Source organism: Periplaneta americana, chromosome 2 (assembly GCF_040183065.1).
Source record: "Periplaneta americana isolate PAMFEO1 chromosome 2, P.americana_PAMFEO1_priV1, whole genome shotgun sequence".
Classification (NCBI taxonomy): Eukaryota; Metazoa; Arthropoda; class Insecta; order Blattodea; family Blattidae; genus Periplaneta; species Periplaneta americana.
The window spans coordinates 84,866,138-84,882,173 of record NC_091118.1 but is presented as its reverse complement, the minus strand read 5'-3'; positions in this window follow the sequence as shown (position 1 = coordinate 84,882,173).

The window sequence follows — 16,036 nt, the reverse complement described above, 5'->3', positions numbered from 1 at the left end:
ATGAGGTTCAAATCTGTCTTCAGACTGTTGACTAAACAACAATCACCATATAATTTCAAATTTTACAGGACTCGGGTTCGATGCTCGGAAGCAATATGAGTGTGCACCTTGTCTTGCATTTTTGTAAGCAGTGGTCTTGTCCTAGGCTTAACTACATGTTCAAACAGTCCGGCTAATTACATAGGCCTTGTGTGGATTCATAATTATCACAGGAGTGAAGACGAAAATTATGGTAATGTACCTACAAGTTTTAGAAGTATATTACTTGTTATTTAGGTCCTTTTGTCTGTCCGCGGGCTGGATAATTTTATGATCGGTCATTATTATCAGTGACACTTTGCATTTGCATCACGCAGATCTGTGCTAGTCCATATGTTTCTAGCCAGCTCCTGAGCTTCAGAGATAACACAGGGTTTGTGTCGAGTTCCTTTCTTCCTCTGCAGCGAGATTTATCATTGTCTCATGTCGCTTTTTGTTATGCATCCTTTCCCTCCCTCGAATACTCACAGTGTGTGGTAACAGCTACTCCAAAATTCCCTCCTTCCCTTTTTTTCAACTCACATGTTTTGTTTTCATTATTATTTTGAACTCTTTTTGTTCTCCTCCATCTTTCTTTTCTGTTCTTTGTGTTGTTCGGCCTTGCCTCGGTCTACTGGTGTAAGATGTTTTTATAAATACATAAAAGTACAGACGACTGTAGTCTACACTTATACACATACAGATCCGATGTACCTATAATTATCGTGTACACCTTGTAAAACACGATTACACAACCGCATCTAATCATGGTATCTTAAATATCTCTTTTCCCTAATTTCACATTTCCTGCAGGAATAGGTGCTGGCTCCCTGTTCCGGCTACACTAGGCTTATCTTTCTTCTTCATGATTTGTTTCTTTCTTGTGGTGTTTATTTTAATGTTTGCTTGGAAATTCTGGTTTAAAGCATACATACAAGAATGGTTTCCATTGAGTTTTATACCGTCTAACATTTACTTGTAAATATACAGGGTGTAAGGTGTATAAGTGGCATCCTTTTAACAGTCATCGGGGACGGTCTACAGGATCAAAAAATGTCCATACAACATAGGGTCAAAACTTGATAGTTTTCCCAGAAAAAATATTTCTTCTCTTATTTTATTCGCGTTATACTGCTTAGCCCTATATCGATAGTAAAATTACGAAAACAATTACATCAGTAGGTATATCTAGCAAGGAGTTAATATTAGTTTAAATACGTTTTCGTGAAGTTAAATAAAATTGCATCCTTAAATTTGTAAATATTCTGGTGTGAGAGACGTGGCAACGTGTTGAGCAGGCAGTACTCTGCACAGATGTACGTACAAGTCAGTTGAATTCTCCCTGTCCATAAGTCTACTGCCGAGCGGATGACCGTTCGGTACCAGGTATTCGATAAACAACTTGCAACAATGGTCATCAGCACTCGCTGAAATGGGTAGAGTGCATGGAGGGTAAGAAACCCTGCTCCGTCGTGCAGAGATAGCATACCCGCCAACAGCGACGATTGCACGATAGGGCTGTATCTTGTCCGAGGGTAAGAGACGCTAGCCCGAGTGTCCAGTGTTTTGATGATCGCTGACTTACAATGTAATTCACAGTTCAGGAATATCATATGTTATTAATTTATGGAGAAAGTCGTCGTAATTCAAGTGAGGCAAGAAGATGTACCGTCAATGTTTTTCGCAATGAAGATTACCTAATCGGCGAACTGGAAATTTCTTTAAAAATGGTACTGCTTTATGGAAGCGGGAGAGATTAAAATGTTGCATTAAAAAAAAAGTTCGTGTGATTTTGTGCAGTAAACCATTATTGTTTATTTTTTAGAGGTACAATAAAAATGGACCAATATTGCCAAGATTGTTAAATAAAATGAAAATTTACCATAAAGTTCTATTAATGAGATTGAAAGGTTGTATTTGCTGTTCGTTTTATGTAAACAACGGTCCGCCCCTGCTTTAGAACAGAGCATCTGTTTTGTACAGGTATGTCTGTATTCTCTTGATCTGTACTTGTAAACTCCCTCCTCCCCATCCAGCAACGTTTCCAAACGCCTAATATTGTAAACTTTAATAATTAGTTAAATATTGCATTTAGAAAAAAATTGTGAGGCAGTAAAAATTCGACTTTGAAATTTTTCGGAAATAGACGTTTTCAAAATCAACGATAATAAAAATGTAGTTTTAGTCTCTCTGTCTACAATGATTTCTCTAGGAATAATGGGCAAATATTCCTCATATTCAGAATCTTTGAGTCACTAAAATCGGCAATGGTGCACGTGAAATATAATTACGTACAGTGTCTTTATTAGGAGAGAGAGAGAGAGAGAGAGAGAAAAACACAAAAAGCGGCCATTTCTTTGAAATAATCTTCTATTTTTTTTAAATAGCATGGCATTTGAAAAAGACGATTAATATATTTCGTTTTGTACGTTACATTCTTGGTATTGCTTTAAATGATCTTGTGGTCATTAGTGTACTAACCAAGACAGGCCGTCTAAATTAGAGTTACATTGAAAATAATTATATTAGAGCAACTGTCAAGTAGTATTAAAATACAAAAGTTATTAAAATTGTGAGTGAAATGTATAAGAAAGACTGTAGCATATTTGTGAGAAAAAACAAAATTATGTGATTATGTTTAGTCAACAGTTCGAAGACTGGTTAGACCTTCAAAAATGACAGCAATAAGGCTTCATACATGAGGAAGCTAAACCAGGAGATAATGGGGTAGAGTGACCAGTATCTTCCTCCGCCTACATTGTTATAATAGATGTATCAGTCAGAATCTCAAACAGAGGTAAGGTATCTGATGGTACTCAGTGTGTGTGCAATTGTGAGTCTGTGCATAGGTGAGGAAGAGAAAGACAGAAACAGGGATAGAGTGTGTGTATGTGTGTGTGTGTGTGTATATATGCGGGCGCGTTTGTGAGTCTGTGGCAAGGGGTTCTACAGCTCAGCCGTAAATCATGCTGTATGTGTGGAATTGTAGCATTTAGATTCACTGTGTAACAAAAAAAAAAAAAACCTTTTGGTTTGTTTAAGTAAATTTTATGCATTTATTGGATAAATTAGGTCACAAATAAGATAAATTGGGTACTCCTACCTTCTTGTAATCGTTTCTCTGTTCCTAGTGGTCAATTGTGTAATTTAATAGTTTACGTAATATTTGCTTAGCACGTCTTCTGTATTTTTTGTAATATTCAACTTATATTTATAGAGTTAATCTAATTTACTCTTTCACAGACAAGGTTGATTAATGATGGTGTCTCCCAGTGATTTTAAGCATGATCCAGACTGGTTTTGTTACGTGTGCGGGTCTTCCTGACCTCCAGAGTGGTGAAGAACAGAATCAAGCATGCCAACAACTTCCGCTCAGCCCACAAGTCATATTGCGGCGTACCTATGGGTGATCAAGACAAAAAATGGGCACTACATGTTGTGTGTAGGAGATGTACATTCATTCTCGAGGCCTGCTACAGAGGACAGAGCAGAAGAATGAAGTTTAGTATACCTCTAATCTGGTATGAACCAGCAGATCACCTGCATACCTGCTATTTCTGTGTTGTTGACTTATCCCATCACAGAAGAGGTACGAAAACAATATGTTCGAATATCCGGACCTACCGTCATCACTCAGGACTATTGCACACAACGAGGAGCTTCTGGTTTCTTCTCCTCCAGGACGACAGTAGTCTGACTTTTCCAATAGTGAATCGTGTCAGCGAGGAAGAGGACTTCTCAGAGGATGCAGAGGCTACACCTCACTTTCCCACCCAAAAGAAGTTAAACGATTTAATCTGGGACTTAGGATTAATACAATCCTGTGCAGAACTTTTAATATCAAGATTAAAAGTAGTGGAACATTTTGGACTAGAGCTGCAAGGTATCCGGACAAGAGGAAGTGTCACCAAACGTTCTCGCAATACTTCACTCTCGCTCACAAATTGTGTTATTGCCATAATGTGGGGGACCTGTTAAAGAAGTATGGTTTCCCTATGATCCAAAGGACTGGCAGCTCTTTATTCACAGTTCGTGCAACAGTCTGAAAGCTGTCCTCCACAATGGCAACAAGTGTCCCTCAATTCCAATTGCTCATTCAACCTATCTTAAAGAAGATTACTTCAATGTCCAGCACCTTATTCAGATTGTTAACTATGCAGAGCAACAGTGGAATGTAATTAGTGACTTAAAAATGATTGCGTCTTTGATGGGGCAACAAGGTGGATGCACAAAATATCGCTGTTTTCTCTGCCTTTAAGCTAGAAGGAATATAGCGAGGTATTTTCAGACCAGTGAATGGCCACTGAAGACGGAGTTTGTGATTGGTGAGAAAAACAGGTGGGAACTCTCTGTGAAGGAAAACAAGATTCTGATGCCTCCGCTCCACATTAAGGTTGGCCTCATCAAGCAATTTGTAAAAGCACTAGATGCAAATTCAGATGTCTTCAAGTATCTGTCTTCCCCAAACTCTCAGAGGTGAAGGTCAAGGGATGAATTTTTGTGGGTACCCTGGTGAAGAAATTACTTCACGATGATGAATTCATTGTGAAACATCTACCTATACAAAGGGGAACCTGGAAAATCTTCAGTGATATAGTGAAAGGTTTCCTTGGTAATCGTAGAGTGGACAATTACAGGGAGGTAGTACAGGGTCTTCTGAAGAATTACAATGCAATGGGGTGCAGAAAGTCACTCAAGTTACATGTCCTCCAGTCGCATCTAGACGTTTTCAAGTCACACATGGATGCATACTCAGAGGAATAGGGCGAAAGATTCCATCAAGACCTACAATTGATAGAAAAGACATAGACTACCAAGTACAGTATAGTCAGCGGATACTTGGCGACTACATCTGGGGATTCATCAAAGTCTGATGTAAGCTACAAGAGAAAAAGTAGGGAAAAAAATACATTTTTAGACACTGTGAACATCTTTCCATGATGTGTAAGTGTTTTAACCTACAAAAAGGAGAGTAGGAAAAAATATATCTTTAGACACTCTGTGTATGCGTTTTTATGACGTGTAAGTGTTTTAATGTACATTCATAACTACTGAACATTTGCTCAGCCCCTGTATAATTATGTTTTCTGCCTTAATATAGAAAAAAAAACTATTATTGTAAACTCATTTATATTGTACAAAAGGAAGATTTTTCTTGAAATTAAGAAAATCAATGCCACATCTCTAAAAACAATTTCATACATGGGAAATTGATGTTTTCTTGTGTTTTGCAACATACTGAATTAGAAATGGCAAAAAAATTAACTTAAACAAATTCATTGTTATACAGTGTTATTTACGAGTATAACTTTATAATTTTACGGTGGCTGTTAACATATTTAATACAGATGCAAAAGTACGAAACATGTGAAAGTGAGTGTAATAACGGTGATTTATTTTCTTTAAGTACTCTTTGTGTACAACGCATAAAAGAAAAGTATGTCTTCTATTGGTATGGACAGAAAATTTCATTAAATGTTCATCTTAACGACAATGGAAATAAACTATTCACAGAAATGAAATTGATAACATGACGGAAAGCTAAATTATTACGAGATCCATAAAATATGCATCAAAATTTTCAATTTTTTTTATCAAATGCATCGAGCTTCGACCAACTACAGATTCCGTGAGATCTGTGGTGGAAAAATCTTCAAGAAGTTCTTCTTAGAGTATTTGTATTTTCTTAACCATTAGAATTAAACTGGACAAACATAGTTTACATCAAAGCGCTTGGCCCCTTAGAGAAAGAGGTATGGAGGGTATTATGTGAAAGGTATTATAATAATAATAATAATAATAATAATAATAATAATAATAATAATAATAATAATAATAATAATAATAATAATACTAATAATAATCCATGGCGCTACAGCCCGTGAGGAGCCCAGACCGACCAGCCGGCTGCTGGCCTCACGCCCACATGCCGAATAGAGGTGGACGATCATCCAACCAGAATGGAGGTATCGTGTGGTTAGCACGATGATCCCCCCAGCCGTTATAGCTGGCTTTCGAAACCGGATTTCGCTACCTACTGTAGCTCCCCAAGTGCATCACGATGCTGGGTGGGCACCGGTCCCATACACTGGCCGAAATTTCATGAGAAAATGTCTTCCCCCATGAGGACTCGAACCAGCGCGCATTACGTAACACGAGTCCTAGGCAGGATGCATCAGTTCACGACGCCACGGCGCGGGACGTAAAAGATTTTTGAAGTATAATTTTACAAGAAGTACTGATGCAATAAAGTACTTTACATTAACACTTCAGGTCAAATCGCCTCTACAGCAGTGGCGGCTGATTGACTGAGGCAAGTGAGGCCGGGCCTCAGTCACTTGGCTTAACTCAAATCAAATTTTGTGTTTTTATATAATATATTAGTTATTTGAATGAAGCATACTCGTATATCGCTGTAGAAGCATTTGAAAATTTTGTGATGTAAATAGACCTGTTTTGCAGTAAAATTTGCTCCTGAGGCCAGGATCGCTCGTGCCGGATCTGGTTTGTGATGTATATAGACCTGTTTTGCAGTAAAATTTGTTCCTGAGGCCAGAATCGCTCGTGCCGAGTCTGGCTTCTGAATTTCCCGTATTTTCGAGGGCTTTGAGCTGCGCTTAAAACGTCGCAGCTGAGGCACAATTCGTCTGGCCTCGTGGTCTGGTCAGTTTTCCCTCCTCCCATCCATGGGCCGCCCTCAATGTTATAGTGGGGTGGGAATAGCAGTGGTGACTTGTCTTCCTAAATAGGCCATAAATAACAAAATTCCAGCTCTTTGGAAGGCAGGGACCCACACTATTCTCTCCCCTTATGTCTTAGTTAATGACTTAAGTGTGGGTGTTGTACTATTGTACTTCGTAGCACAGTAGTGAATCTGGGCCAATGTTGTTATGTATTTCTGAAAATATAAACAGAAACAAATGCGAGAAATAATGCTGGCGTGGTTAATTCATTGTTAGAGTGTCCTTTTTCTAGAAGAAATAATATTGAAAGAAAGGAAGTTTTAAATAAAGAGACAGTCTACCGAGATACCTACGCTGACAATTTTTCTGACAGATAATCTTAAAACGCGAGTTTCTAGTGTATCCTGGTATGGGCAATATAAATGGTTAAGTGGTAATGTGGTGCAAAATAAACTTCTCTGTTGGCCTTGTTCGTTGCTGTAAAGGGAAAAAAATAAAAAGGAAAGAAAGAATGAGGAATTTCAACACGTAATATGAGTTGCTTCATCACACTGAAACAATCACTGAAACTTACAGCATAACAGCTTATTTGGTGAGTGAAATTATTATTTTTCATTAAAAGTAGGCTAATAATAATAATAATAATAATAGTAGTAATAATAATAATAATAATAATAATAATAATAATACAGCAATAATGATATTAATAATATAATAACAATACCGTAATAATTGATATAAATAAACATAAACTAGTTGCATCTGGCCTCACCGAGGATTTCGATCACCGGCCGCTACTGCTTTACAGTAAAGCGAATGTATGTCTTGAAACACAGTAACGTTAAATCCATGTTGTCGACCTGGGTAGCACAATCGGTATAGTGCTGGTCTTCTGTGTTCGAGGTTGCGGGTTGCTTAAATGCGACAGAACTCATGTCAGTAGTTTTACTGTCGTGTAAAACTCCTGCGGGAAAAAATTCCGGCATACCGGCGACGCTGATATAACCTCGGCAGTTACGAGCGTCGTTAAATAAACCATACTTTTTTTTTTAAATCCATATTACTACTTCTCCAGTATCACGTGGTATGATTTCTTCCTGGAACACTCAGAACTGGAACACTAACAGGAAGGATGTTGTATTGTGAAATAAATCCCGAGAAAAGAGAAGAGGAGGTAGATCCAAGACTGCGTGGAGGAGAAACGCGAATAATTTTGTTTTATGCTTCTATTCCATTGGAACACAAAAAGGATAAAATTATAGGAAGTAAAGCATTTTCTTCAGAATCCCGGAAGATATATTCAAGAGAAAAGTTACCTGCATCAGTGCCGGAATCGAAAAAGATGCCAGCATGATTCATCTTGTTCCTGCCGCACAATGTTAAGTTGTATAATATTCAGTCTTACTCATACATAAATGAGTGACCTAATGTGATGCTGAGGCAACCTTTTAATTCATTACAAGAAACATATAGCCGGTAATAAAAAAGAGCAATGTTGTATATTTTAATAAGGTTTGTGATTCACGTATCCTTTGTTCGGTAGTAGAATGCACAACCGCGTCCCTAAGTCATTAGAAACACTAAAAAAAGCTTTGCTATAAAACTGTAATGAATAATAAAAGTCTGCATGATCCGACGCAAAAAGTCATTCTGAAGAAGCAGCATTGGGTTCACTCATGTTTCATACCGTAGACCACTTTCCGATCCATAAAAGAAGCCCGTCACGCTCGTTATTACACACAGAAGATCTACTGTACTCTTAAGTTGTCTTGATCGCTGCAAGTTGCTGCTTCTAGATAATGTCGTCAGGTGTGCGTGCCTCCAATCATTGTTACCGATGCACTGTGTCATGGTTGTACTGATTGCGAGTGCATTACCGTCCTGTATTTCAACTGTCATAATCATACTGTTGGATACTTTCGAAGATTGGAGTCTTTGTTACGTTCCGCTGTCATTATTGTGATAATTTTAACTAAAATCTTAATATGCAAACCTGTCTTTCAGGCAAAAGCTTCCTGTGAACCAGGCTTGAATAATTTCAAGGGAAAAATTGTTACGGGGCCGGGTATCGATCCCGGGACCCTTCGCTTGGCGCACGAATGCTCTATCGACTGAGCTACCCCAGAAACACGACACCGTCACAATTCTTTCCTTTCCATCCACATAACTGATATGGCTGACAAGACGCCAGAAACCCTACTTTGAGTGTACACAGTTCTGTGTGACTTAAATTGTGTCTTTCTGTTAACATACCTACAGTAACGGATATATTATGCAAATCTGGCTTTCAGGTAGAAGCTCCCTGTGAAGCAGGCTTGAATAATTTCAAGGGAAAAATTGTTCGGGGACCGGGTATCGATCCCAGGAACCTTCTCTTAGCGCACGAATGCTCTACCGACTGAGCTACCCCAGGAACACGACACAGTCACAATTCTTTCCTTTCTATCCACACAACTCAAATGGGCTGACAAGACGCCAGAAACCCAACTCTGATGCTGGGTTGCAAGAAAGTATTTATTGGATCGTTAGCAGCTAATGATGCACAAAGTTCTAAAGAAATGTTGCAAGAAGCATCTTTAGTGTTAATGATTCACTAAAGTATTCACTAACTTAGAGGTCTGATTACCTCCTCTAAATATTTCATTCTTCGTTAGGTAGCCATTTTGTATACAATTTAAGCATCGTCTTTAATCTGCATTTACGATGTGATCTACATCACATTCAGGTACGTGCTCTTCGGTGTGTATACAATGTTTATTAGCAAAGTATTATATATTTTATAATTTTATTATTTCATAATTCTTCATATAACTAAGTTATTTTGTGTACACCACAGATTCTACTTCATCACCTGATTGACCTTTTAAAAATTCTTCCTAGCCAGAGACAGTTTCGCGACAGTCTTGTTGTGCGTTAAAAGACAGATTTTCTCCCAATATTATGCCTTTTTCTTATTTATGGTACCGTCTGTCCTTTTGTTTTCCACTGTATTAATATATATTTTCACTATTTCGAGCAACAGGTGCTTGTCCCTCTCGCTGAAATTCTTGCTTCTGCTTCTTTGGTGCTCCATAATGATATTTCTAACAAATAAACACGACAAAAAAAAAACAGCTATATAGTTCAATTGATGTTCACTTTTTATTCATGAGATGCCAGATTGCCACAGTACGAAGTCCAAAGATTCGATATTAAACTTCCAATTACTAATGGTCCGTTAGATGTTCCATCTGCAACTCGCGAATCCACTAACTAATGAAAGACTAACTTATTTATAGGTTTGTTTTCTTGCAACCCACCATGAGTGTACACAATTCTGTGTGACTTAAACTGTGGCTTTCTGTTAGCGTATCAAATCTGGCTTTCAGGTAGAAGCTCCCTGTGAAGCAGGCAGCTACCCCAGAACTATACACGACACCGTCACAATTCTTCCTTTTCTATCCACACAACTCAAATGGGTACGCTAACAGAAAGCCAGAATTTAAGTCACACAGAATTGTGTACACTCAAATTTGGTTTCTGGCGTCTTGTCAGCCCATTTGAGTTGTGTGGATAGAACGAGAAGAATTGTGACGGTGTCGTGTATAGTTCCTGGGGTAGCTCAATCGGTAGAGCATTCGTGCGCTAAGTGAAGGGTCCCAGGATCGATACCCGGCCCCGGAACAATTTTTACCTTGAAATTATTAAAATCTTAATGTTTGCACCTGGCAACAGTCTCTGGTTATGTGGTCAGCATGATGCAAGTTCCAGAAAATAATAGAGGATAATCACGAGAAAAGAGACACATGCAATAATTACTATTAAAGGAAGCGGTTCCTGTAGCTCGCTGGTCTTCCAACCAGAAGGGCCAGATTCGATTCCTAGCTATGTCGTTATGGAATTCGTGGTGGGCAAAACAGACATTGCAGATGGTATTTTTTTTGCGGTACTCACGTTTCTCCATCAATTCCACTAATTCCAGGGTCTGAGCCCTGGAGCTTATCAGGTACTCGTCTAGGGATAGGGCTTGGCTCTGTCAGGTCTGAGACAAGATAGCGCACATGTCAGCATACATTCACAAATGCCACCTAAGCCACAGTTTGGATATACCTTCCTTATAGATAATATTACAGATAGTTGTAAAGATGAAGTCGTATTAATACTTACTTACTGACTTTTAAGGAACCCGGAGGTCCATTGCAGCCCTCACATAAGCCCGCCATTGGTCCCTATCCTGAGCAAGATTAATCCAGACTCTATCATCATATCCCATCTCCCTCAGATCCATTTTAATATTATCTTCCCATCTACGTCTCGGCCTCCCTAAAGGTCTTTTTCCCTCCGGTCTCCCAACTAACACTCTATATGCATTTCTGGATTCTCCCAAACGTGCTACATGCCCTGCCCATCTCAAACGTCTGGATTTAATGTTCCTAATTATGTCAGATGAAGAATACAAATCGTGCAGTTCTGTGTTGTGTAACTTTCTCCATTCTCCTGTAACTTCATCCCTCTTAGCCCCATATATTTTCCTAAGCACCTTATTCTCAAACACCCTTAACCTAGGTTTCACAACCATACAGAACAATCGGTAATATAACTGTTCTATAAATTTTAACTTTCAGATTTTTTGACATCAGACTGGATGATAAATCATATTAATATTCTGATAAAGTCAGACAGCCCGATTAACAGACAGACAGACAGACAGACAGACAGGCAGACTGACGGAAATAATGACTGACTCAAAGACTCAGACAGACTGAATTACTGGATGGTAGAGTGACAGTCATCATAGGATCTCAAGCTTTAGTGTAAATTAGTTTGATTAGTAAACAGAGGAATGCGCATGCGTATAGTGTGAGACAGTGCCTTCCATATAAGACTGGCTTGTCTGCCCACCTGACGACATGCTTGGGCGCCCACCAGCGAGATGGGATTCCGGTCTCGACCCTACACCGGCCACCCTTCCTTCCTTCTCATTCCAGCACTGCCTTAAATGGAACAGACATCCCGTCCCAACTTTCGCATGGACTCAATTTTTACCTCGTCGTTAGAGTGATAGATATTCTACACACGTCTTCGGTGGTCTAGTGGTTACGACATTTGCCATTGGACCGAGGTTTGCGAGTTCAAGTCCTGCCGAGGATGATAGCAACCTTAGGAAGGGAAGTAAATCTGAGAGCCCCGTGTTGTAGATTTACGGTATGTACAAGAACACCGTCCCTGAAACAGAGCTCTAGGCAAAATTTGTCTGCCACTTATCGACCAGGCTGAAATTTGGAAGTAGCACATTTCATTCATTCATAGTTTTCTGTAGATCTTTTACTGCAAATCCAGAATTCTCCAGTCTTTCCTATTTTCTGCCTTCCTTTCAGTCTCCACATACGATCCATATAGGCCTATCTTAATGTCGTCTATCATCTGATTTCTTCTGCTCCGAACTTTTCTTCGGTTCACTATTTCTTACAGTGAATCCTTCAGTAGGCAGTTTCTTCTCAGACAGTGACCGAACCAATTCCTTTTTCTCTTCCTGATCGCTTTCAGCATCATTCCTTCTTCACCTACACTTTCTTATTTCTTATTCTGTGTGTCCATTTCTCTTCTCCATATCCACATTTCAAATGGTTCTAGAAGCCAGCTATAACGGCTGGGAGGATTATCGTGTTAACCACACGATACATCCATTCTGGTTGGATGATCGTCCACCTCTGCTACGGCATGTGGGCGTGAGGCCAGCAGCCGGCTGGTCGGTCTATGCTCTTCACGGGTTGTAGCGCCACAGATTATTAAATGGTTCTAGTCGCTTCTTTTCACTTCGTCGTAATGTCCACATTTCTGCCCCATACAATGCCACACTCCACACAAAGCACTCCAATAGTCTCTTCCTTGATACTTTCTCCAGAGGTCCGCAGAAGATGCTCATTTTTCTATTAAAAGTTTCCTTTTGTCATTGCTATACTCCTTTTTACTTTCTGGCAGCAGTTCATGTTACTGTTTGTAGTACACCCCAAATATCTGAAGCTGTCCACTTGTTCTACTGCCTCATTTAGAATTCGCACGTTTGCTTTCTTTATTTTTCTTCCGATAACCATGTCTTCGTCTTATTTGCACTTATCTTCATCCCATACTGCTGACAGCCGTCATTTAGATCCAATAGCACATCCTTCAGTATCTTGTCCTCTCCTGCTAACAAAACAGCATATAAACAGCAAATCTTATGCACATTATTCTTGCAAATCTAGTCTTTCAAGTAAAGCTTCCTGTAAAGGAGATTTGAATAATTTCAAGGGATTTAACAGGAAGCTTTACCTGAAAGACTAGATTTGCATAATATATACGTCACTGTGTACGTTAACAGAAAACCACAATTCCAAGTCACATAGAGATTGTGTGCACTCGATGTGGGTCTCTGGCGTTTCGTCAGCCCACGCGAGTTGTGTGGATATAAAGGGAAAAGTTGAGACGGTGTCGGGTGGAGTTCCCGGGTAGCTCAGTTGGCAGAGCGCTGGTACGTTCAACCAGAGGTCTCGGGATCGATACCCGGCCCCGTAACAATTTTTCCCTTGAAATTATTCACATTATTCTTCTTCCTTCTACTATCACTCCTATGTTATAAGAACAGTTCTTCATTAAATCCTTCAAGTAGATGTTGAACAGGGTATGTGGTAAAGGACATCCTTGTCGTACTCCTCTCCCTATGTCACTTCCCACTGACATTTCTTCTCCTATTCTATGATTCGTTTCATATACCGAAAGATTACTGAGGAGCCTCCTCTCTTTCCAATCCACGCAAATTTTCTACAGAAACTCGTTAACACAGTAAAGAAGTTATAAAGTTAATCAGTGTTAATAAGTTTTATTGAACATGTAAAGTGTCTTTACTAAAAAAACTAATATATATATACACTGAAACTATTTTCTTTCCCATTGTATTAATTACGTAATATAAGCGCACAAATGAAACTATACAGATCGAATACTTCTCAAAATTGTCTAAACTATTATTACATAGGATAAAGTAAAGCATTAAATTTAGTTATGTATTACTGTAGTTAATTTTTTGCAGACGATAAGGATTCAGTAATATTTCTTGCAGACCGTACGTATTTGCAAGCTTATGCTAATCTGGTGGTGTGCAGAATGTTATTATTAACTTATGTGTTGTAAATCATTCTGACAGGATTGGAAACAGAAATGCCTATAGAATTATGACATAGATATTTGAGGCTTTGAAAAGAAGAGTATCTTGAAGAATGTGACAATCCTTTACTGAATAGAGTGATTAATCATTCGTTATTTAATAAGAAAAAGATGTTTCTTCTTGACGAGATATGAATGAAAGAATGTTATAAATATTTATTTGCAGTGATTTTCTTTTGGCGGAAAGCGCCTTAACGGCTTTCCGGCACCTTTTTGTTATGGTACCGAGAAATGTGATGATAATTACGTATTCCTGCAACATATTATTGCCATTTACGAGACGTGGGCAAGGACATACGAGCCTGAACTAAAGCGCCAGTCTAATGAATGGCACCAGAAAGGATCACGACGTCCAAAAAAGTGCGATATGATCCTCTAGGATGAAAGTCATATTGATAATGGCATACTACAATGAAGGTATTATCATTAGCCATGCCGTACCTCAAGACCAAAATGTCAATGCAGGGTACTACCAACATTTTCTCGAACACTACCTACGTCCAGCTATGCGGCGCAAACGTCCACAATTTCTGAGAGACAATCCACCTTTCATCTTGCATGATAATGCTCATTGTCATGTCGCAGGAGCAGCGGCTGAATTGCTACAGAGATGGGATTGGGAAGTATTGGAATATTCTCCGTATTCCCCGGACATGAGTTCTTGTGACTACGACTTGTTTCCGCGGTTGAAAGCACCACTTAGGCAATAGGTTTCAAGATATTGCATCAGTGCTTCATACAGTAGGGCAGTCCATCAGAGAGATCAACAGAAACAACCTCGCTAACTGCATTCAACGGTTACCACTGATTTGGCAAAAGTTACAGAAACACACTGGTGATTATATTGAAGGGATGTAAATGTATTTCCCATGTAAGTTCAATAATATGTTCGTACTGTCTATGTTGCCACTACTTTATTTACAACCCTCGTATTTTGGCATCGGAATGCTTAGGTCTACTGACACGTCTAGGTTAATCTCACACAGTTGCAATACCAAGATGCTCTTCTGTATCAGACAAAAAAGAAAAATAAATTCCCAGTCATTCATGCTTGACAATGAGATTATAGCACATAAATAAACAGAGAATAGAGCTATGAGACAGCTCACATGCAATATATCAGTCTCTCTTTTTATGACCGTGTTAAAATTACGTAGTGGAGGCACCCAACTCGTTTTATGTTCTCGGTCCAGATGTGTCTGCCCAATCAGCTAGGACATACTTCCACTGCCTCCGGAAGTTTCACGAATTCTCTTGCAGGTGGCCTTGACTCGATCGAGTGGGCGACCATGTGTGTGTGTCTTCATTCTTCCATTTCTGTGTCTCCTGGATGTTCTGCATTCTTCACGGTTGTCATTCATCCCTAACTTATGCTAGTCAGTACTGGTTTATGAAGGAAGCATTCTTATGGGCGTTTTTCGTTCGCAGTTTTCGAGCTGTATGAAACATAGACATGGTACAGTATTGTATTCCTGTAAGTATTTCAGGACGATATTTTCACGACGTAGGTATACATATTTTTTCGACAATTATAACGAAAAAATGGTTTTTGTTCTGTCACCTGTCTGGCTGCGTAAGCCTATAGAGATTTTTTCTAAGCCTCTGGACAAATTTGTTCTTATTCAATTTTTCACGAGTCAATTTATACAGTGTAGTGATCTTTGTTAAATCTTATAGTAAATAGTAATATAAATAGAACTCTGCGGTGTCTGACTGGTCAGATCTTTAACACGGACGTCGACCTGGTTGGCGAGTTTGTATAGCGCTGTCCTCCTATGTCCAAGGTTGCGGGTTCGATCTCAGGCCAGGTCAATGGCATTTAAGTGTGCTTAAATGCGACAGGCTCATGTCAGTAGATTTACTGGCATGTAAAAGAACTCCTGCGGGACAAAATTCCGGCACATCCGGCAACGCTGATATAACCTCTGCAGTTGCGAGCGTTGTTAAATAAAACATAACATTTAACACGGACGGTCTGGATTCGAGTCCTGGTCAGGTCAGGGACTTTACATTAGAAAAATCAGTACACTTGCGACGGACAATGTCGCAGTTGGGGTTTTCTGTGGTTTCTCCCGTTTTCGCAAGTTACACATTCATATCATTTCGTTCTATCTTCACTCCGTTATCATTCCATAACATTTCCCGATCGCCGA